The sequence below is a fragment of the Nerophis ophidion genome, linkage group LG21, assembly GCF_033978795.1.
Source record: "Nerophis ophidion isolate RoL-2023_Sa linkage group LG21, RoL_Noph_v1.0, whole genome shotgun sequence".
NCBI lineage: Eukaryota > Metazoa > Chordata > Actinopteri > Syngnathiformes > Syngnathidae > Nerophis > Nerophis ophidion.
This window is the reverse complement of record NC_084631.1, coordinates 14,581,980-14,607,919: the sequence shown is the minus strand read 5'-3', so window position 1 is coordinate 14,607,919 and position 25,940 is coordinate 14,581,980. Positions and strand designations below refer to the sequence as shown.

Sequence of the window (25,940 nt, the reverse complement as noted above, 5' to 3'; positions counted from 1 at the left end):
AATGAACACAAAACAAAAGAACTGAGAAATTATTATCGTTATTTTAGTGCAATAAAATACTTTACAGTTTACAACCAAGACATTAAGTCGCACTGGAAACGCACCCGTGTGTGTGTGTGCGTGTCCAAGTGAACCCTCGGAGCGAATTATACTGATGTGTGTGCGCAAACGCACCAAGCGTCATGTTAATTGTATTTATTTTATTTTATTTTGGGTTGAAGATGAATTTTTAAAGTGTTTTTAAATCTCATTCGCGACCCATCACTAGGGAGGAGGGTGGATTGGTGAGGAGCGCTGCGCTCAAATTTTTTTTTTAAATCTGAGTGATTCGCTTAACTTGGTGAAGTATCGATACGATACCGATACTCACCAAGTATCGATAGAATCGATACTTGTTATCGATACACCCAGCCCTACCGGCGATTAAAAGAACATTGTCCACCATAGAAGTGGACACATATTATGTACACATCATTGTCCATCTCATTTAACACTAGATTATTGAACAGATTATATACAGTGGAGCAAAAAAGTATTTAGTCAGCCACCGTTTGTGCAAGTTCTCCCACTTAAAATGATGACAGAGGTCTGTAATTTTCATCATAGGTACACTTCAACTGTGAGAGACAGAATGTGAAAAAAATTCCAGGAATTCACATTGTAGGAATTTTAAAGAATTTATTTGTAAATTATGGTGGAAAATAAGTATTTGGTCAACCATTCAAAGCTCTCACTGATGAAAGGAGGTTTTGGCTCAAAATCTCACGATACATGGCCCCATTCATTCTTTCCTTAACACGGATCAATCGTTCTGTCCCCTTAGCAGAAAAACAGCCCCAAAGCATGATGTTTCCACCCACATGCTTCACAGTAGGTCTGGTGTTCTTGGGATGCAACTCAGTATTCTTCTTCCTCCAAACACGATGAGTTGAGTTTATACCAAAAAGTTCTATTTTGGTTTCATCTGACCACATGACATTCTCCCAATCCTCTGCTATATCATCCATGTATCCATTTTGGTATAAACTCAACTCGTCGTGTTTGGAGGAAGAAGAATACTGAGTTGCATCCCAAGAACACCACACCTACTGTGAAGCATGAGGATGGAAACATCATGCTTTGGGGCTGTTTTTCTGCTAAGGGGACAGGACGATTGATCCGAGTTAAGGAAAGAATGAATGGGGCTATGTATCGTGAGATTTTGAGCCAAAACTTCCTTCCATCAGTGAGAGCTTTGAATGGTTGACCAAATACTTATTTTCCACCATAATTTACAAATAAATTATTTAAAATTCCTACAATATGAATTCCTGGATTTTGTTTTTCACATTCTGTCCCTCACACTATGATGAAAATTACAGACCTCTGTCATCATTTTAAGTGGGAGAACTTGCACAATCGGTGGCTGACTAAATACTTTTTTGCCCCACTGTATGTTGTGCAAAACACATCCGGAAGTGATGCCATTTCTGCATTGATGTGGTACTACAGGTGTCAAACTCGTTTTCATTGAGGGCCACATCTCAGTTATGGCTGCAGGCCAGAGAGCCTCTTAACAAAGACAATAATATATGACTTTACCTATGCATTTGATTTTTAGGGCTGGGCGATATGTAAGTTTGTTTTAATATTGGTTGATATCAATAATTATTAATATTTTTCATGACCTATGGAAAATATGGACCAGGAGAAAAATATAATAAATGTTTATTTTTAAGGAAAGGAATATAAACAACATTATAAAATCGCAATAAACACCTAACAATGATCTCTTTAAATTAATGTGTAAAAACAAAAAATATGTAAGAAATGTTGAAACAAGTGTATAAAATGCAAAGAGTGAAATTGTAAACAGAGAATCCTGGAAGCAATTTTTTGCAGGTATACTGCCAAAAAGTTTTGCGGTCTATAACATTAATTCTGGTCTGTTATTCTTATTTGAGCATGGAAATTAATTGATGTTATTAGTATTTTATATTTAAAGCTTATTGGACCAATTTATTGTTTTAAAGTATCACATTTCTTCCATCCATCCATTTCCTACCGCTTATTCCCTTTTTGGGGTCACGAGGGGCGCTGGCGCCTATCTCAGCTACAATCGGGCGGTTATATTTTGTTATTTATTTTATTTGTACAGTCCTGTAATTCAGTTCCTACGTGTTGTTTCTGTACATCCGAATAGGGAACCAATGAGGACTATAAAGAAAAAATGAGCTCGACGAAAGACTATGGTCCGTTTGAAAAATTCTAAAGAACTGCTATACTGTCGAGAAGACTTTTCCTATTTGATCAAAAATTTCTTTGCTTTCGACGACACTCGTTTTTTTTTTCACTCCATGCAGAGAATCAACAGTGAGACTGCAAGATGGCTAACCAAACTTGATAGTTGATACATCTACGCAACTGGCAGTTTAAAAGTTCCCTCCCATTGCTCGCTGATCACTTCCTGCTTTGCTCGGTAAAAAAACAACAACATCTCAGCAGTGTATTGCTGTCGGATTTGTTGTGTGATGGTGGGACAAGTAGTACAGTACACCACTACTAATAAAGTACTGAGGTATTTTTTAATTAAAAAGATTTACTGCCTTTGGAAAACACCCGTAGTTATTTTTCATCCACAAGTGCTGCCGTGCCGCGGTGACATTGCTAACCCGAGGCGCATTCGTGTGTCCAAACGCACACACTGAGCGCATGCAACCATTATAATGGATCGTCAAAAAGTAATACTGACAAAATAACAGCAAATCTACCGGTTAATAAAAAGGGTGCGTGGAAGGCAATATGAAGGTATTTGGGTTTTATAACTGTCAATAAAGCACTGCGAGCGCTGCTCTAAAACATGCCTCGCCAAATGTGTCAATACAGCATTACCACCATTGCTTCCAATTTAGGTAAACATTTATACAATAAACATTAAGACCTCCACAAGGACTTTAAAGCGTGGCAAGTAATATAGTTAACAACTTCCCCCGTGCACATATACAGTAGATACGAGACACGCATACAGCTGGTTGACTTGTTGAAAATTATTACAGCAGTCCAAACCGCCCATCTATCCATCCATCCATCCATTTCCTACCGCTTATTCCCTTTTGGGGTCACGGGGGGCGCTGGCGCCTATCTCAGCTACAATCGGGCATCTAATGTAAAATAATGCAAGGAAATTGACAGAATCATGTAACAAATTCCCACTTTTCCATTCGTGTTTTATCTTTAATCAGAATCAGACATACTTTATTAATCCCCAAGGGGAAATTAAAATTTTCAGCACAGTCCCATTCAAGATCAGACAAACATTACAGGGAGACAGAACAGGATTGCTTTAACAATGTGTGTTTTACATGCTGCTTGTCTCATCCGTGTATTTTAGCCTTGTTTTCAGTGTTTAATAATTATTATACTTTAAAACAATGTCAATAAAGCTTTCTGTTGTATTTTAACCTAATTCTAGATTATGCAGGCTTTATCTAATATGTATAATAATTGTAAACTGTTATTTGAGTTCTATAGGAAAAGCCCTTGTGTTAATGCACATTTTAATTTTAATATTGTTCTTTGGGTGCAATAAGAAACATGCGTAATCATACGTTTTATCATAAATGTTGTGTTAAAATAAAGTCAATAATGACATTTCTGTGTTGTCCTTTATTTTGAAAAGTATAAAAAATATACATAACGATATACGTACATGTTGGTACCAAAATATTGGTGTCGGTACAACTGTAAGCAAACGTGACTATGTCGTCGCTTACATGCCAGAACTTAAACTAGGCAGTGACGTAGCAAGTGGTGTCCCAATTCCTAGGGAAGATTACAAACCTCTACCCCGTTTTACTTCATTTCGAGGGTGTGGTGGTAGTGGGTAAGCGCCAGTGGTAGTGAGTGAGGGCTCGTTGTAGTGACTTAGGGGGTGTATTGGGATTGGGACAAAGTATGACCAATGTATGACCCTTTAAATACTTAGTATAGGAATGCAACCCAAATTTGTAGTATCGCAGCATTTAGCAGATGTGTAGATAGAACAATTAATTAGATATTAACAGTGAATAAACAAATTACAAATCCATCCATTTCCTACAGCTTGTTGCTCATAAATTTGACAAAATAAAACTCATAATATTAATCGTAAATGACACAACATGTCACTGCATACGTCAGAAGCCGCTTACCTACTACTAAAAGAAAAGTTGTCTAGTACAGTGATTCTTAAACTGTGGTATGTGTATTTTTCAGAGTGGTGTAAAAAAAAGAGTATGGCCAACTAAACAACAGGCGCCATGACTGCAACCAACGTTACTTTTTCTGACGAAATAAACCAAAATAATTTGTCTACCGTATTTTTCGGACTATAAGTCGCACCTGCCGAAAATGCATAATAAAGAAGAAAAAAAAAACATATATAAGTCGCACTAGAGTATTTTTTCAGAAAATTTATTTGAGAAAACCCAACACCAAGAATAGACATTTGAAAGGTAATTAAAACAAATAAAGAATAGTGAACAACAGGCTGAATAAGTGCACGTTATATGACGTAAAAATAAACTGAGAACGTGCCTGGTATGTTAACGTAGCATATTATGGTAAGAGTCATTCATATAACTATAACATATAGAACATGCTATACGTTTACCAAACAATCTGTCACTCCTAAATCGCTAAATCCCATGAAATCTTATACGTCTAGTCTCTCACGTGAATGAATTAAATAATATTATTTGATATTTTACGGTAATGTGTGAATAATTTCACACAAAGTCGCTCCTGAATATAAGACGCACCCCTGGCCAAAATATGAAAAAACTGCAACTTATAGTCCAAAAAATACAGTATATATAGTTCTAAACATACTCCAGCTCATAAATTTAGAGTAAACATATTTCAATTTGGTCAAAGTGAAATTTTGTGGCTGTATTCAAACCACTATTTTGCTGCATTCCTGCAATGTTTCATCACCACCAGACTGCGCAAAAAACGTAAAGAAGTACACAGAACGAAAACATTAATTAATGAATAACTTATTACCCTCATTTTGCCAAAATCTTCATTAGTTTTGGACCAATAATCACAAGCAATTGTGACTTTTGTGTGAAGTCTCAACTGTGGTGGCTGCCTCCAATGTATTTGTAATCACTGTACTATCACTTATGTATTTTTCTAACTGATCTTTTTTGTAACATGCTAAGTGAATAAGTGTCCTTTTCTACTTCTTTCCCCATATTTCTGCACAATAACTCAGATATGGTAACACGGGCGAACAGTAGAAATATGGAGTGATTTTTGGTCCAGAAGAACTTTATGTTGTATATTGTTAATTTTCTCATCTCGTATTACACACGTAATTTAGTTTCTTTTACTCGTTCGTTGTCCGTCTATTTGTGTTTGTCTTTCTTTTCTGCTGCTCATGGCGCCCTGTAGTCACCTGAGTGCCTTTTGACCAATCAGTGAGGAGATTGCCTGAAACAAGTTGGCCATATTAACTCTGCCACTAGTGGTATGTGGGCTCTACCTAGTGGTACGACAAATAATCACTTAAGTAAATATTCAAACACAGGGCTACTGTTTAAGCTGTGTGTAATATTACAGTGGATAAAAATATTAAATCAACTTAAAACCTCTGTATTGCTTTTAATGAATACTTAGGGATACTACACTGCTGTATTTTAATGTTGGTCAATATGGTGGTACTTGGAGGAAAAAAAACACGGGTCTTATGTTCACTGTTATTCAATGCCAAAAATGGTTATTTGATTGTAATAAAAAACGTACCTTATTAAGGGGGTTCATAAGATTTTCTGTTAAAAAAAGCCAATAATGACATTTTTTGTGGTGCCCTTTATTTTGAAAAGTATCAAAGTATCAAAATAAATTCTGGTACCGGTAACAATATATTGGTAACGATAAAATCCTAAATTCTATGCAATTTCAGCCCTGTTTCAGTTTTAGCTTTTTTATTAAGCAGGTAAAAGGTGAAACATGTTAAAGTGTCCTTCGCACTCTTCAATGTTTCTGAGGAGAAAACAGTTTGGACACCACTGACATAAGCTAAATGTTTAACTTTGGAGCTGTCAGCAAAGTTTTCACGTAGACTTATGTGGAGCTAAAGCTTTACTTGCATTGTGCTGTCACCCTGCAGTCTAAAATAGACAACAATGAGAAGTCAACTGAGTGGTATAACCTCATGCTCAAGGATTCTTCACTGCAGTAAATCCTAACAAATCTTTGTTGTAATAGTCACAGAATTCAACAGCATCTTGGATCCTTTGGCTAAGTCGACACACAAATTGAGCAGTCAATCATTGTTTAGTACCACAATCGAAGTGTCATACATTGTGTTTAGAAAGACACATGTACAGTAAGTCTGCACTGTCTCGTCATATTTTCTGGTTCAATTTGATTTGTTGTAACCTGGGCTGCCCTGGTATTAGTAGTCAGCACTTCAGCATAACAATCAAAAGTTATGAGTTTGAATCGCTTTTACATTTTGTTGTGTTGTTTTTTTCCGGTTATATCTTGAAACATGCACGCTAGGCTAATTGGAAAGTCTAAGTTGTTTGTAGGTGTGAATGGGAGTGCAAATTGTCTGTTTTATTGATTCTGCTTTAAAGGCCTACTGAAATTACATTTTCTTATTCAAACGGGGATAGCAGGTCCATTCTATGTGTCATACTTGATCATTTCACGATATTGCCATATTTTTGCTGACAGGATTTAGTAGAGAACATCCACGATAAAGTTTGCAACATTTGGTCGCTGATAAAAAAGCCTTGCCTGTACCGGAAGTAGCTGACAATGTGCGCATGACGTCACGGGTTGTGGAGCTCCTCACATCCTTACATTGTTTACAGTAATGGCCACCAGCAGCGAGAGCGATTTGGACCGACAAAGCGACAATTTCCCCATTAATTTGATCGAAGATGAAAGATTCGTGGATGAGGATAGTGAGAGTGAAGGACTCGAAAAAAAAAAAGACAGGGCAATGGGAGCGATTCAGATGTTATTAGACACATTTACTAGGATAATTCTGGAAAATCCCGTATCTGCTTATTGTGTTACTAGTGCTTTAGTGAGATTATATAGTCGTACCTGAAAGTCGGAGGGGTGTGGCCACTGGTGTGGTAACCGCCAGTGTCTCTGAGGGAAGCCACGTTTCTCAACGGGGCAAGGCTGAGATTTTTATTTTTTTTCCCTCCACGGAGTAAGCATCCGACGGTCGGTGGCGGCCGGTGGGAGGAGGCAAGAGAGTCCACAGCTGCATGAGGAGTGACGCAAACTCTCCGCTCATGTCTACGGTAAGAGCTGAATGTAAACAAGGAAACACTGGCTGTGTTTGTTTTGCTAAAGGCGGCCGCAATTCACTGCTTTCCACCAACATCTTTCTTCTTTGACCTCTCCATTATTAATTGAACAAATTACAAAAGATTCAGCAACACAGATGTCCAGAATACTGTGTAATTATGCGATTACAGCAGACCACTTATAGCTGTGATCGATGCTGGATCAAAATGTCCGCTATAATCCGTGACGTCACGCGCAGGCATCATCATACGCGCCATCGTACCGCAACGTTTTCAAAAGGATACTTCGCACGAAATTTAAAATTGCAATTGAGTAAACTAACCCGGCCGTATTGGCATGTGTTGCAATGTTAATATTTCATCATTGATATATAAACTATCAGACTGCGTGGTCGGTAGTAGTGGGTTTCAGTGGGCCTTTAAAAAGTACTTGAATTGATGTACACAAAGTTTAGCGGGCTGACTAACTAAAATGATAGTGACTTATTTATTATTATTATTGCAAGTGACCCAATTCCACACGGAAAAACGCGAGTGATGACATCACGACAGTTGTCGACAAATATAATTGTAGAAATGTATTGTCGACTAATCGTAGCATCCCTAGTGTGAACAATAACTTTAACTATCATTTTAGCCAAAGTCAGCCAGCTAAACTTTCTCTACAACAATTCAAGTACTTTTTAAAGCAGCGTCAATTTATAATGCCGTAAAAAAAATGCACAATAACAAATGCGAAGAATGCATGCGCTGGTGAACACAAACACATAGAGACAGACAGGCACCAATGCGGAGGTATTAAACGATTAAACATACAATTTATTAAATAGCCAACATTTCAAGAATTAATCAAAGATACAATTCTACAATTGAGTCTATTAGAGACTTAAAACTACCGGGAGTTAATCAATAGTCAATATACTAGTGTGCAGATTTTTAAACATCACAAAATGCTTTTCTTTTTGAGGAAGTTAGGTTTTGTTTTCTTTGCTAGTATTTTAACTTTATTTTTACTATATAAACACGGTTACCAATAATTTATTACATTTTTAGTACTTTGCCTTTCCTTTTCAATGGACCACATTTTAATAGTCATGTTTGTAACAGCTGAATGAGCAGCACAGTTACAGTGCAATAAAATATTTATGAATGAATTGGTCATCTTTGTTGTTTGTAAACACATACTTAAAATAACTTAAGCTGCATTTAGTAGTCGATGGAAAAATTAGAGCCATTAGATAGGTGTACACGTTATAATCTGATTAGTCGACTAATCGTTAAGATAGTCGATGACTAATCGACTATCAAAATAATCGTTAGTTGCAGCCCTGAAGTCAGCTGAGGGAGGCTTAATCTTAAACACGGACAGGCCATATGTAAAATGCGTGGATGATCGGATGTATTCTAACCTGGAACTTCTTTTGGATAACCAGTTTAATTATATTGACCATCTTGACCTTATAAAGTTTTTTCATAGAGATTTTTAGTGTTTTGGTAGAAGCTTTACAACAATGGTTTAATGGGGACATTGTAGTTTGCTAAAGGCCTACTGAAACCCACTACTACCCACCACGCAGTCTGATAGTTTATACATCAATGATGAAATGATTGATGTATAACCCCCAACTCCAAGCCTACTACAAACACATGTTTGTAGTAATAGATATGATTAAAACATTTTAGCATTATGTTTGTTTTCAATTACAGTAAGTGTGTTTGCCCTAAATATTTGTGCCACTTTATTTTACATTATGTGATTAAGTATTTTTTTGGGGGGGACATATACCACAATAATATTGTACCTGACCTTAATACCATGATAATATCGTACCGTGAGATTTTGATACCAATAATCAATCAACAGAGATTGACAGATATGTTTTTTTCAGGACTCATACAGATATCAATTATTAGCAGACCTTTATATATATTTTCTTTACAACCTTTGTCCATTTCTTTTTTTTTTTTGTCCATTTCTTATTCGGATGTAGAGAAACGACAGGGAGGAACTAAAGTGCAGGACTGTATAATTAAAATAAATAACAAACTATTACAAATGTGCTATTTTAAAATAATACCATCCCTCCATCCAACCATTTTTTACCGCTCATTCCCTTTGGGGTCGCGGGGGGCGCTGGTGCCTATCTCAGCTACAATCGGGCGGAAGGCAGTGTACACCCTGGACAAGTCGCAACCTCATCGCAGGGCCAACACAGATAGACAGACAACATTCACACTCACATTCACACACTAGGGCCAATTTAGTGTCGCCAATCAATCTATCCTCAGGTGCATGTCTTTGGAAGTGGGAGAAAGCTGGAGTACCCGGAGGGAACCCCGGCATTCACGGGGAGGACATGCAAACTCCACACAGAAAGATCCCGAGCCCGGGATTGAACCCTGGACTACTCAGGACCTTCGTATAGTGAGGCAGACGCACTAACCCATCTCCCACCGTGAAGCCCTTTAAAATAATAATTTGGTCCAAAAATATTTGAATATAAATTACTGCATACCATAAATTAATTTCCATACTGAAATAAGAATAACACACCAAATCAAATGTTGCATAGACCACGTAACTTCCTGGTAGCAAACCTGCAAAAAATAACCCTCACGTTTCTCTATGTTTACATTTTCACACCCTTTACTATTTTGTTCCACTTTATTAACATTTCATACATGTTCCTTATTATAGGTTATTGGTAAGTGTTTATTTTGATTTTAGAATTTTGTTTACATTGATTGTTTTTCATGGTTCTGTTGACATTTCCTTTCCGCCTTGAAAGCTGAGGGTAAATCTAATCAGAAGAAATAAAAATGTTAACATTTAATATATTTTTCTCCAGGTTCATATTCTCCATAGGTTATAGAAAATATCAGCAATTATCGATGTCAACCAATAGAAAAAACATATATCATGATAAAGTTTTCATTATACCGCCTTGCACTGAATTGTATACATTTTAGCGCCTACAAAGGGCGTCAACATCCCTGTTGGCCCTGATGGCTCCATGGAGCTTTTTAAAAAGTGTATGGAAATGGGGGAAAAAATGGGGAGAAAATATGTTTTTTGTTGTAATATGGTTTCTGTAAGAGGACAAAAATGACACAATCAGTTCTAATTGTTAGAAAGCCAACTGTGTCATAGGTTTGTGTTTATGTGTTACAAATGAGAGTATTTGGCGAGGGCCATTTTGTCCTACTAATTTCAGCGGCCCTTGAACTCACCGTTGTGTGGCCTGTGACTCAACAGTTTGATTACAAGTATAACTTTCTCCAACACTGCCACATAGAGACATGTTTTATGCCACTCCTTTGTCTCATTTTGTCCACCAAACGTTTTATGCTGAGCGTGAATGAACAAAGGTGAGCTTTGTATATATTATTGACTTGTTGGAGTGCTAATCAGGCATATTTGGTTAGTGCATGACTGCAAGCTAATCGATGCTAACATGTAATTAGGTGAGCTGTATGTACAAACCCCGTTTCCATATGAGTTGGGAAATTGTGTTAGATGTAAATATAAACGGAATACAATGATTTGCAAATTATTTTCAACCCATATTCAATTGAATATGCTACCAGGACAACATATTTGATGTTCAAACTGCTATTTTTTTTTTGCAAATAATCATTAACTTTAAAATTTTATGCCAGCAACACGTGACAAAGAAGTTGGGAAATGTGGAAATAAATACTGATAAAGTTGATAAATACTCATCAAACACTTATTTGGAACATCCCACAGGTGTGCAGGCTAATTGGGAACAGGTGGGTGCATTGATCGGGTATAAAAGCAGCTTCCATGAAATGCTAAGTAATTCACAAACAAGGATGGGGCGAGGGTCACCAATTTGTAAGCAAACTGTCGAACAGTTTTAGAACAACATTTCTCAACGAGCTATTGCAAGGAATTTAGGGATTTTACCATCTACGGTCCTTAAAATCATCAAAAGGTTCAGAGAATCTCGAGAAATCACTGCACGTAAGCGATGATATAACAGACTTTTGATCCCTCAGGCGGTACTGCATCAAAAACCGACATCAGTGTGTAAAGAATATCACCACATGGGCTCAGGAACACTTCATAAAACCACTGTCAGTAACTACAGTTGGTTGCTACATCTGTAAGTGCAAATTAAAACTCTGCTATGCAAAGCAAAACCCGGTTATCAACAACACTAAGGAACGCCGCTGGCTTCGCTAGGCCCGAGCTCATCTAAGATGAACTGATGCAAAGTGGAAAAGTGTTCTGTGGTCTGACGAGTCCGCATTTCAGATTATATTTGGAAACTGTGGACGTGGTGTCCTCCGGAACAAAGAGGAAAATAACCATTCGGAATGTAATAGGCGCAAAGTTCAAAAGCCAGCATCTGTGATGGTATGGGGGTGCATTAGTGCCCAAGGCATGGGTAACTTACACATCTGTGAAGACACCACTAATGCTGGATGGTCCATACAAGTTTTGGAGCAACATATGTTGTCATCCAAGCAACGTTATCATGGACGCCCCTGCTTATTTCAGCAAGACAATGCCAAGCAACGTGTTACAACAGCTTGGTTTCATAGTAAAAGAGTGCGGGTACTTTCCTGGCCAGCCTGCAGTCCAGACCTGTCTCCCACCGAAATTGTGTGGCGCATTATGAAGCGTAAAATACGACAGCGGAGACCACGGACTGTTGAACGACTAAATATCTACATAAAACAAGAATGACAAAGAATTCCACTTTCAAAGCTTCAATTAGTTTCCTCAGTTCCCAAAACGTTTAGTGAGTGTTTTTAGAAGAAAAGGTGATGTAACACACCAGTGAATATGTCCTTTCCCAACTACTTTGGCATGTGTTGCAGCCAAGAAATTCTAAGTTAATAATTATTTGCACAAAAAAATAAAGTTTGTGAGTTTGAACATCAAATATTTTGTCTTTGTAGTGCATTCAACTGAATATGGGTTGAAAAGGATTTGCAAATCATTGTATTCCGTTTATATTTACATCTAACACGATTTACTCGATATATCGCGGGTTTGTCTCTGTGTTCTGTGTCATTCCCAAGAAAAACAGCACGGGGTCCATCGTCTGGCGGTGGTTTGGCTTCAAGTGGGAATATGTCGAACAGACAACCATAATTTGTCAAGTGTGGGGCAAAAGCGTAGAATCATTTGAAAAGTCACCAGCTAGAGAATGAAGAGTGCTTGCAACTGTCAACACAATGTCAACATCTCCGTTTGTTGCCACACTAACAAAATGCCGAGACAACCATTTCCACATCAACACCATATGAAAAAAATAGTCAACAACAGAAGGAGATACCGTCCGCAGTAACCTACCACATAGCAAAGGACGAACACTATTTGATTTCCTGGTATGCGGCTCATTTTTATTTGACATTGAAATATCTTGAGTGACATCATGCACAAAAGTGCACTCTATTTGTTTTAAACTATTTTAGTTGTGTTCTGTAGAAAAAGTGCATTTTAATCTAGTGTTGTTTTGATATGTCATCTTAGTGACATCATGCACAAAAGTGCACTCATAGCTTGTTTTAAAAAGTATCTGACAATCTTGCACTTACTGTTTGGAAATGACATGAATGTTTGTGCCACTGCTTAATAACTGTTTAATAAATACACTTTCGGTCAATTCACTTAGTTGTGATTTCCCTCTCTGCTTAAAATGAGCATATATTAATGCAGTATGAACAAGAATGTGTTAATGTAGACACATAGCATCATCATACTGCTGTGATTATATGCATCAAGTGTTCATTCAAGGCTAAGGCAAAATTTGGAGATATATATCGTTTATCGTGACATGGCCTAAAAATATCGAGATATTTAAAAAAGGCCATATCGCCCAGCCCTACTTGGACACACACATTTATACCTTTGGCCATTCGAAGACAATCATTTCACCCTCTGAGAAGTTTTACAAATGTTTTCCAATGTTGTACAAATGTGAAGAATAAATATTACATTTCAACATTTCTGTCAATGAAGATTTGTGTCGGCCTGCGACATGTAGTCATTTTGATAGTAGGCTAATATAGCTAATATAGACACTTACATCATGTGTTGTCTTCATTATAACACTTAAATAAGACTTTTAATTTTTTGCGGCTCCAGACCGATTACTTTTTTGTATTTGTGGTCCGGGTACTCCGTCTTCCTCCCACCTCCAAAGACATGCACCTGGGGATAGGTTGATTGGCAACACTAAATGGGCCCTAGTGTGTGAATGTGAGTGCGAATGTTGTCTGTCTATCTTTGTTGGCCCTGCGATGAGGTGGCGACTTGTCCAAGGTGTACACGGCCTTCCGCCCGAATGCAGCTGAGATCGGCTCCAGTAGCCCCCATGCTATGATAAGGCCAAGCGGTAGGAAATGGATGGAAATAATGTGCCGTTACTTAGTGTCTTTGCTGTGTAGAGCTCGGTAGGGTAACCGTGTAATACTCCATGTCAGTAGGTGGCAGCGATTTTTGAGAAAATAAAAGGATTTGAAGTGCGCCTTATAGTCCAAAAAATATGGTGCCCAATATGTAAAAAAAAAAGATACTTAAGCAGTGTGACGTCGTAGCTTACCAAAGTTGTACTAAAAGGTTTTGACAAATTTTTGAGCGCTGTATGTATAATGTTCTATATTCTCAATGAAACATCAACATTTTGGTGTTGCTTGCCTAAGGGTACTTGCTGGGGTCATTTTTTGAACAGGGGGCGTGAACCTGCAGTCCACATGAATCTCTTACGTGTGAGTGCCATCTACTGGTCACACTTATCATTACATCATGTACCAAATAAAATAGCTGCGAAGTCCGTAATTACAACCAGGATTAATACGTACAATAGGCGTTACAAGGTGTGCTGTCGATTTTTTTTTAAATAAAAATGCTTTGATGTGCACCTTATTGTCGTGAATTATTGGTGGTGAACCCCAAAATGCAGAGATGGCAAGCGCGTTGCAGGAAAACTGCATCTAGTCTGCTGTCTCTGCATCTTGGATTTCATCACCACCACTATCTGACAAAAACATGACTTTAATAGTATATCTGGAGAAAGAATAACAGGGTACAGCAAACAATCCTCGAGCCCAGACTGGAGGGCGAGGCAGGCATAAATATCAGCCAGCTGATTGACACCGGGTGTGGGCAGGCTGCCAATCAGCCACAGGTGAGGGTAAACAGCGCTCAGGGAGACAATCAGGAAATGGAACCAAAATAAGACCACCGACAGGAAACAAACACTAAACCCAGGAAACCCAACCCAACCTGAATGTTACAGATCGTCACACTTATAGTCCAAGAAATATTGTTCACAATATGTAATAAAAGCTGCCTAATCAAACCCTTCCTAAAAGAAGTTTTACATTCTGCATTTACAGAAATATTTGTTTGTTAATGCGCAGCATTTTTCCCCGATGAATAACAGTGTGAAAACCGCATCAAAGTGTGTAGCCGGACCAGAGTACTGAGCAACAGATGTGAAAGAATGCATCTCTCAAGTGGTCTTGTCATGTTTCTTGTTTCTCTTATTAAATAGTTGTCAAACAGCTAAAAAAAATATGATGAATATAATGTGATAAATGAAATAGCATTTCACTTAGGGCTGGGCGATATATATGATATATCGCGGGTTTGTCTCTGTGCGATATAGAAAATGATTATATCGTAATATTCGAGTATACATTCACACGCAGGACTTTTAGCTGCGGGCGTACACTTCAGGCCTCGCTCTTTCCTGTCTGTCCTTCTTGCAGACAAGCAGGCGCACATTCTTACACACGTCACGAACTGTCACGTCACATACACGCCCTCGCAGAGCAGAGAGCTAGCATCGTGGCTAACGTTAGCTGCTAACGTAGCCGTACGAGAGAAAGATGCTGCGGATCTGGTAACAAATGAAAGAAGACTTAATTCCCAATAAAAAACAGCAGGGTTTCCATTGTCTGGCGGTGGTTCGGCTTCAAGTGGGAATATGTCGAACAGACAACCGTAATTTGTCAAGTGTGGGGGGGAAAGCGTTCCTATAAAAAGTAGCATTACTGCTAATACGTAGCATCGTTTGTAAGTCACTCGCTAGAGAATGAAGAGAACATCATAACCTTAGTAACATACCACATAGTGAAGGATGAATACTATTTGATTTCCTATTATGCAACTCATTTTTATTTGACTCTTAAAATGTCTCTGACAATCTTGCAATTTATGTTTTGGAAATGACTTGAATGTTTGTGCCATTGCTTAATAACTTTAATAAATATACTTTTGGTCCATTGACTTAGTTGTGATTTTCCTCTCTGCATGAAAGTTTAAAAGTAGCACATATGAATGCAGTATGAAGAACAATGTTTTAATGTATACACAGACTCATCATACTGCTGTGATTATATGCATCAAGTGTTCATTCAAGGCCAAGGCAAAATATCGTAATATATATCGTATATCGCGATATGGCATAAAAATATCGCGATATTAAAGGCCTACTGAAATGAGATTTTCTTATTTAAACGGGGATAGGAGGTCCATTCTATGTGTCATACTTGATCATTTCGCAATATTGCCGTATTTTTGCTGAAAGGATTTAGTAGAGAACATCCACGATAAAGTTCGCAACTTTCGGTCCTAAGAGAAATGCCCTGCCTCTACCGGAAGTCGCAGACGATGACGTCACCCGTGTGATGGCTCTTCACATATTCACATTGTTTTTAATGGGAGCCTCCAAAAAGAAGTGCTATTCGGACCGAGAAAACGACAATTTCCCCATTAATTTGACCGGGGATCAAAGATTTGTGTTTGAGGATATTGATAGCGACGGACTAGAAAAAAAAAAAAAAAAACGCGATTGCATTGGGACGGATTCCGATGTTTTTAGACACATTTACTAGGATAATTCTGGGAAATCCCTTATCTTTCTATTGTGTTGCTAGAGTTTTAGTGAGTTAAATAGTACCTGATAGTCTCCGCGGGTGTCTTGACGCGCAGTGTTTTAGGGGAGTCGACGGCAGCTATGGACGGCACAAGCTCACCTTAGCTCCGGTAAGAACTGACTTTTAAACCACAATTTTCTCACCGAAACCTGCTGGTTGACATTTGGTAGGGATCCATGTTCTCTTGACTGCGCTCTGATCCATAGGAAAGTTTCACCTCCAGGAATTTTAAACAAGGAATCACCGTGTGTTTGTGTGGCTAAAGGCTAAAGCTTCCCAACTCCATCTTTCTACTGTGACTTCTCCAATATTAATTGAACAAATTGCAAAAGATTCAGCAACACAGATGTCCAAAAAACTGTATAATTATGCCGTTAAAGCAGACGACATTTAGCTGTGTGTGTGCGTAGCGCTCACACTTCCTAAAAACCCCTGATGTCTTGCGTACACGTCATCATTACACGACGTTTGGAAGACGAAACTCCCGGGAAATTTGAAATTGTAATTTAGTAAACTAAAAAGGAAGTATTGGCAAGTTTTGCAATGTTAATATTTCATTATTGATATATAAACTATCAGACTGCGTGGTGGGTAGTAGTGGGTTTCAGCAGGCCTTTAAAAGTAGCACGTATTAATGCAGTATGAAGAAGAATGTTTTAATGTATACACATAGAATCATCATAGTGCTGTGATTATATGCATCAAATGTTCATTCAAGGCCAAGGTAAAATATCGTAATATATATCCTATATCGCGATATTAATATTATTGCTCAGACCTAATTTCACTGACATTAAAATCTTGGCCCTGTGATGAGGTGACGACTTGTCCAGGGTCTACAACGCCTTCCGCCCGAATGCAGCTGATATAGGCTCCAGCGACCCCCCGCGACCCCAAAAAAGGGACAAGCGGTAAGAAAATGAATGGATGGATATGGCTCTTTCAACATTTTGGGTTGCCAAACCCCTGGCCTATGTTGTAAGCATTTCACCAATCTCGCGCAATTTGCAAATTATACGTCATTTCCATTGTGCGCAAGCAATTTGCATATCGCAAGACGAGATTTAAGGCGAGATTTTGTGGATGGTTTAGTCAGTAACCCTACATTATTATATTTCATAAATAGTAAACCAACTTTTGGTAGTAGTTTAGTCATGGATGTACACTGTATGGTGGTTAGGGTTAGGGTTGGACTGATTTAAGGGTAATACTCAGTTATCTTGTCCCTACTACAAATGAATCGATTTACATAAATACTTAATAAATTATTTTGACACCAAAAACATGTATCTGCGCCCATTGATTTGCAAAATGTGCACTAGGGTCGGGTATTGAGTATCGAGTACCGATTGGAACCGGGACTAACTTTCCAATTCTCCCGGAATCGTTCAAAAGTTTAAATTTCAATTCCTAGTTTCGATACCCAGTCCGCCAACCGGAAAAAAATAATAAGTCCGCCGACCCGGAAGAAGAAGCCGCTGAACACCAACGACGAAGCACCCATCGCCGGAAGTGTTAGCATAGCCGAGCCAATGTAGCCGAGCGAGTCAGTCAAGCATGGATAGCGGGCGTCGACGGTCGAAAGTGTGGCTTTATTTTACTAAAAAAAATGAAATATCGGCGAAATGTAACACGTGCAGCAGGACTGTTTCGTGCTTAGGAGGGTGCACGTCAAACATGATGAAGCACCTCCGAGTTCATGGAGTATAAATAAATGTGTGTCCCGTCTTCGACAGGAGACACTATCTGTCCAGAACGCTCACGCATCCTGCCTGAGAAGGCGGATATGGTCATTTTCCTAAACAAGAACTGTCTCTGATTTTATACTGTACCTGTTGCTAATTTGGACTGAGTTTTGCAAGTTGTTTCTTATTGTTTATTTGCTTTTCTGCACCAGGTTAGCCCACCAGTGGGAGCACGGTAACATGTTTAAGTACCTGCAGCATCATACAACTGTGTGTGTAAATGTGTTTTCATGAGGTTTCCTGTAGCATCATACACTTATGTGTAAATGTGTTTTCATGAGGTTTACAAAAATAAAGCTCTCTTGATGAAAGTGTACCCCTGTGAAAATGTATTCATAATTTATAATATTTACTATATATTCAAGTTCATAGATTTGATATTTATATTCTAGTTGAAAACAGCCCTGTGAGGAATTTATAGTAAAGTTCATAAAAAGTTAATAGAATTAAAATTGATGGAGAATGTCAGATTATTTCATTCAGAAAGACTGTACGTTAGCTAGCTCATTTAAAATATCCAAAAGTTTTTTTTGACCCTGCCTTTTTTTTTTTTAAAGAAAGAATGGGAATTGAGAATCGTCAGGAATCGGAATCAAAACAAAGAATCGGAATCGGAATCGTTCGAATTCAAACGATACCCAACCCTAATGTGCACCACACATTATTCAAATATATAGCTGGAAGCAATTTGCAAAAAGATTGCGCATTATACAAATTTGCAAAATGCGGTTGAGCATTTTGTAAATTGCTCACATTGGTATCGTGCCTACAACACCTACAAAGACAACATATTCTCTATTATCTAAATATCTACTCAGCATGTTTCAAATCCACTTTTTCATACGATGCGGTTTCCGACGAATTTGTTTCCAAAAATTGTGCCCCGATTATCGTTTACCGTTATCGCACGGCCATGAATTGATTAACGTGGACCCCGACTTAAACAAGTTGAAAAACTTATTCGGGTGTTACCATTTAGTGGTCAATTGTACGGAATATGTACTGTACTGTGCAATCTACTAATAAAAGTATCAATCAATCAATCAATCAAACATTGGCGTAAAAAATAGTTTTCGCCTGCATTTTTTTTTTACCTCGGAGCCGTTTACCTTTTCTTTGAAGCGTGGCAGTGATTTTAATTTAGAAAAAAAAAACGAGCTGTCGGCTTAAAATAGACAGCGGGTTTCACTTCGGACACCCCTGGTTTACGAGTAGTCACTTTCGCGGCAACCGCGGTGGCCATTATTGCCCTAAATATGACACAAGAGGCGGAAGTAAGAAAATCCTGCCTTCAAGTGGACTTTGTCCACAAAGTAATGCAACAACATCCAAACGACATGTGCAGAAAAAAAAAAAAAGTTATGGCAGGACAACAACAAAAAGGGAAAAATGCACCACTTTTAACTCACCAGCTCTCTTCCTCCCGTCTTCTTTGCCTCGTCTTGTCCGCCGCGCACACGCAGCAACGCTCACATGAAACAGGGTCAAATATCGAAACTTCGGTCCGTCCCGGTCCAGAAAGTGTTGCTGAAGTTGATAAGAGATGAAGGTTACACTTTAACAACTTCTTTCCTCTTCTCCCTTTTCCTGCTCCCTCCCCCTTCATGCCCCCCCCCCTTCTCCTCCTCCTCCTCCCCCTCCTCCGCGATCACGACACAAGTCACTTCCGCGAACAGACGTCTACGTCATCAGCGCGCCGGGGTGCGCGTTCACGCGTGGCTGGCCTGTTGTGCGGGTTGTGTAAATGCGTAAATCCCTTCAATAATTTACCGAAATAGCCTGAAATGCAAATCTAAGGTTGCACATGTCAAATATGGAAGGTTTTTGTAAGTAACTACTTGTGTATTTTTTGAATTAACAGTATTTAAACAAATGTATTACTGCACACATCTTAAAAGCATTCACACATAGGGTTTTCCACACCAAAATTCATCCACAGTGGGGCAAAAAAATATTTAGTCAGCCACCGATTGTGCAAGTTCTCCCACTTAAAATGATGACAGAGGTCTGTAATTTTCATCATAGGGACACTTCAACTGTGAGAGACAGAATGTGGAAAATAAATCCAGGAATTCACATTGTAGGAATTTTAAAGAATTTATTTGTAGATTATGGTGGAAAATAAGTATTTGGTCAACCACTCAAAGCTCTCACTGATGGAAGGAGGTTTTGGCTCAAAATCTCACGATACATGGCCCCATTTATTCTTTCCTTAACACGGATCAATCGTCCTGTCTCCTTAGCAGAAAAACAGCCCCAAAGCATGATGTTTCCACCCCCATGCTTCACAGTAGGTATGGTGTTCTTGGGATGCAACTCAGTATTCTTCTTCCTCCAAACACGACGAGTTGAGTTTATACCAAAATGGATACATGGATGATACAGCAGAGGATTGGGAGTATGTTGTGTGATCAGATGAAACCAAAATAGAACTTTTTGGTATAAACTCAACTTGTCGTGTTTGGAGGAAGAAGAATACTGAGTAGCATCCCAAGAACACCACACCTACTGTGAAGCATGGGGGTGGAAACATCATGCTTTGGGGCTGTTTTTCTGCTAAGCGGACAGGACGATTGATCCGTGTTAAGGAAAGAATGAATGGGGCCATGTATCGTGAGATTTTGAGCCAAAACCTCCTTCCATCAGTAAGAGCTTTGAATGGTTGCCCAAATACTTATTTTCCACCATAATTTACAAATAAATTATTTAAAATTCCTACAATGTGAATTCCTGGATTTTTTTCCACATTCTGTCTTTCACAGTTGAAGTGTGCCTATGATGAAAATTACAGACCTCTGTCATCATTTTAAGTGGGAGAACTTGCACAATCGGTGGCTGACTAAATACTTTTTTGCTCCACTGTATTTAAACTTATTATTGTGTGAATGGCTGCTCCAAAGAATTCACATATAGGTTTATTATTATTATATATCATCTATCAGTGTTGGCCTTGCGAGGAGGTGGCGATTGTCCAGGTTGTACGCCGCCTTCCGCCCAAATACAGATGAGATAGGCTCCAGCGACCCCTGCGACCCCGAAAGGGACAAGCAGTAGAAAATGGATGGATTATTATTATTCTCCAGATTTTAGTGGGGGTTGTGTAAATGGGAAAAATCCCCGCAATAATTCACCGAAATAGCCTGACATGCAAAAAACTAAGGTTGCACATGTCAAATATGGAAATATGTATTTTTTTAATCAACAGTATTTTTAAAAAGGGATTACTGCACATTTCTTATTGTGTGAATGCTTCTATGCATTCCCACATATGGTTTTCTACACCAAAATTAATCCACCGGTATTTAAAATTGTTATTGTGTGAATGTTCCAGAGCATTCACATATATGTTATTATTATTATTATTATTAACAATAACAATAATAATAATAATTATAAAAATTATTATTATTATTATCATTATTATTATTCTCCAGATTTTGGTGCGGGTTAGGTAAATACAAAAAATCCTTGCAATAATTCACCGAAATAGCCTGAAATGCAAATCTAAGGTTGCACATGTCAAATATGGAAGGTTTTTGTAAGTAACTAATCTACATATGTATTTTTTAATTAACAGTATTTTAAAAAATGTATTACTGCACACATCTTAAAAGCATTCACACATACGGTTTTCACACCAAAATTCATCTATTTAAACTTATTATTGTGTGAATGGCTGCTCCAAAGCATTCACACATATGTTTATTATTATTATTATTATATATAATCTATATGTGTTGGCCTTGCGAGGAGGTGACGACTTGTCCAGGTTGTACGCCGCCTTCCACCCAAATACAGATGAGATAGGCTCCAGCGACCCCCGTGACCCCGAAAGGGACAAGCGGTAGAAAATGGATGGATTATTATTATTCTCCAGATTTTGGTGGGGGTTGTGTAAATGCAAAAAATCCCTGCAATAATTCACCGAAATAGCCTGACATGCAAAGCTAAGGTTGCACATGTCAAATATGGAAATATGTATTTTTTTAATCAACAGTATTTTTAAAAAGGTATTACTGCACATTTCTTATTGTGTCAATGCTCCTATGCATTCCCACATATGGTTTTCTACACCAAAATTAATCTACCGGTATTTAAATTTGTTATTGTGTGAATGTTCCAAAGCATTCACATATATGTTTATTATTATTATTATTATTATTATTATTATTCTCCAGATTTTGGTGCGTGTTGCGTAAATGCAAAAAATCCCTGCAATAATTCACCGAAATTGCCTGAAATTCAAAACTATTGCACATGTCAAATATGGAAGATTTTTATAAGTAACTAATCTACATATGTATTTTTTCAATTAACAGTATTTTAAAAAATGTATTAGAATAGAATAGAATAGAATCGGCTTAATTGTCATTACATTTGCATACAGCAAGATTAAGGACTCCAATTTAAGGTGCGGTAGTGGGACCAAATATGGGATAAAAATAAATATTACACAAGAGGTAATAAAGATACAACTAAGATTTGAAATAAACCGACTACCATCCAATAAAAATAATAAGCAATCCTGTACAATATACAAAACACTATACAAAATACTGTACAATATACAGAGCAAGACAAGAGTACCGGAGTAATAAATAACAATCAGTGTCAGATGTATTGCACTCGAAGGGTAATATTGCACAGTAGGGTATTAGGGTAGGATATTACTGCACACATCTTAAAAGCATTCACACATTTTCTACACCAAAATTAATCTATTTAAACTTATTATTGTTTGAATGCTCCAAAGCATTCACATATACGTATATTATTATTATTATTCCCACTGGGTCATTATTGTCACCGATGTCCCACTGGGTGTGAGTTTTCCTTGCCCTTATGTGGGCCTACCGAGGATGTCGTAGTGGTTTGTGCAGCCCTTTGAGACACTAGTGATTTAGGGCTATATAAGTAAACATTGATTGATATTATTTTATTTTTTTATTTTTTTTCCAGATTTTGGTGGGGGTTGCGTAAATGCGAAACATCCCTGCAATAATTCACCAAAATAGCCAGATATGCAAAACTAAGATTGCACATGTCAAATATGGAAGGTTTTTCTAAGTAACTAATCTACATATGTATTTTTTTAATCAACAATATTTTTACAAAGATATTACTGCACAGTTCTTATTGTGTGAATACTCCTAAGCATTCACACACAAGGTTTTCTACACTAAAATTACTCTATTTAAACTTTTTATTGTGTGAATGTTCCAAATCATTCACATATATGTGTATTAGTATTATTATTATTAGTAGTAGTATTATTATTATTATTTTTATAATAATAATAATTATTATTATTATTCAGATTTTCGCGCGTTCTACCTTACACATTTTTCACCCAATCGTTCCAAATTCGGACTGTTCAGCCTATTCAGGAATCGTGGGCTTTCCCTTTCACACATTTCAAAAATTCCCAGATTTCCCAGAATTCCAGGTTTTCCGGGACATTTTTCCCATTCAAAAGCAATTGGCGATTTTTCAAACTTCCACCATTTCCACATTTTTCAACCAATTCAACCCACTCCACCTTCAACCTATTCCACCATTCTGGAAATTCAAACTTCTCTTTTTCCAAGTTCAAAAAAGGTTTTCCAGAGCCCTATTTCCACCCTTTTTTCTGGCGACTACTCCTTCCACATTTTTCAACGCATTTCAACCGTTCCACCCTCAAAACATTCATCTTAATCAGGACAAAAAAGGAAGATGTTTTTTGAACTGGAAAAATTCCATGTTTTCTAGAAATTCCAGGAATTCCGTAATACCGTTTCTTAATTCAACATGTTACTACTTCAACATTTCTCTACCAATTTGGAAAATTTCAACACCAACTATTTAAACTCATTCAGAACATTCAAATGTTTTACCATTTTCAAAAAAATTCACGCTTTTCCGGAAATTCCTAATTATTTGGGAAATTCCCATTGAAAATGTATTGGCCATTTTCAAACTCCCAGAATTCCCTCATTTTTCAACCCATTCAAATCATTCCACCTTCAAAACATTCCACCATTCTGGAAATCCAAACTACCCCTTTTCCAGGTTTCAAAATATTTCAGATTTTCCCAAAATTCCCTAATACCGTTTACTAGTAAATGGTATTCGGGAATTTCTTGCCTGATTTAAACAATTCTAACACCAAGTAGAGATGTCCAATAATATCGGACTGATGATATTATCGGCCGATAAATGCTTAAAAATGTAATATTGGAAATTACCGGTATCCATTTCAAAAAGTAAAATTATGACTTTTTAAAACGCTGCTGTACGGAATATTACTCAGATTTAGGGAGAAGTACAGAGCAGTTGCGTCTCCCAGTCATACTTGCCAACTCTCCAGATTTTCCCGGGAGACTCCCGACTTTCAGTGCCCCTCCCGAAAATGGCAATCATTCTCTCGAATTTCTCCCGATTTCCACCCAGACAACAATATTGGAGGCGTGTCTTAAAGGCACTGCCTTTGAGTGCCAGCCCAGTCACATAATATCTACGGCTTTTCACACACACAAGTGAATACAAAGCATACTTGGTAAACAGCCATACAGGTCACACTGAGGGTGGTCGTATAAACAACTTTAACACTGTTACAAATATGCGCCACAATGTGAACCCACACCAAACAAGAATGACAAACACATTTCGGGAAAACATCCGCACCGTAACCCAACATAAACACAACAGAACAAATACCCAGAACCCCTTGCAGCATTAACTCTTCAGGGACGCTACAATATACACCCCACTAGCCCCTTCTTCCCCACCTCAACCCCGCCCCCAACCCCGCCCACCTCAACTTCCTCAAGGAGAGCATGTCCCAAATTTCAAGATGCTGTTTTGAGGCATGTTTAAAAAAAATAATCTACTTTGTTACTTCAATAATAAATATGGCAGTGCCATGTTGGCATTTTTTCCATAACTTGAGTTGATTCACAACAAAATTAGACATAATAATGTGTTAATTCCACCACTGTATATATCTATTGGTTGATTTTGGAATCGATAATTAAGAGTTGGACAATATCGGAATATCGGATATTGACAAAAAAAGCCATTATCGGACACGTCGAACACCAACCAATTCAGCTCATTCAATCATTGAAGACATTCATGATCCTATCATTTTCAAAGAATCCCTCTTTTCCCAAAATTCCCAAATTTCCAGGAAGTTCCCCATGAAATGAATGGGACATTTTTCCAAATTGCACAATTCCCACATTTTTCAACCTATTCAAACCATTCCAGCATCAACACAATCCGCTCATCCTGGACATTCAAACTAACACTTACCAAGTTCCAAACAAAATCCCAGTTGTCCAGGAAATTCACATTCTTGAACATTTTATCCAGTGACGTGCGTTGAACTAAACACCAGGTGAGGCATACATACTTTTTTTTCTTCTTCTTTTTTTTTTTTTTACTTAAATTCATATGTGCATCTCTAGTCATTGTTGATTTGGGTTGCACATTGAAGTTACAGGGGGAAAAAGGGAATTATTCGCTTTCATAAAAACGTTATCATATGATATTATGATATGATAAATGGGTCCAAAAACTATTTGATAAAGTTGATAATTGGTACTTTTTGGTCCCATTTGCGTTTAACAAAATAAATCAAGTATTGTGAGTGTATATTACCTTTCTGTATTTGTATCTGAAGCAGCAATAGCTATCCTCCATGAAAACGTACTTTGTATGATCGCATTCATTTTGTCTTGAAGTCCAGTTTAGAGAAGTATTTAATCTTGGATACAGTATATAATCCTCCATATTGGCAGAAACATTCATTTCATTCAATTTCATTCCAAGAAATTAAACAATATTTTTGCATCTGACAAAAACACCTACAAACGCTGGCTTACTCTAGTAAAAATGCCATGTTTGTTAAAAATACAGTTTAAAAAAAAGAAAATAAAAAAATGCTGGCTTCCGATGGAGAGATCTGTGTCTGCTAGCTTGAGCGCCCCCACTT

The 25,940-nt window shown here is 37.7% G+C and overlaps 1 protein-coding gene across 2 annotated transcripts in view; it reads right to left on the bottom strand.

Annotated features, from left to right (window-relative positions):
• Positions 1-19,573, bottom strand: part of shc1 (SHC (Src homology 2 domain containing) transforming protein 1) — an 83,196-nt gene extending 63,623 nt beyond the window's left edge. For both annotated transcript variants that reach the window (XM_061881984.1, XM_061881985.1), the window contains exon 1: positions 19,372-19,573. The gene's annotated coding sequence lies outside the window, so the exon portion shown is untranslated. The remainder of the gene's footprint in view (positions 1-19,371) is intronic.
• Positions 19,574-25,940: the final 6,367 nt, after the last annotated feature.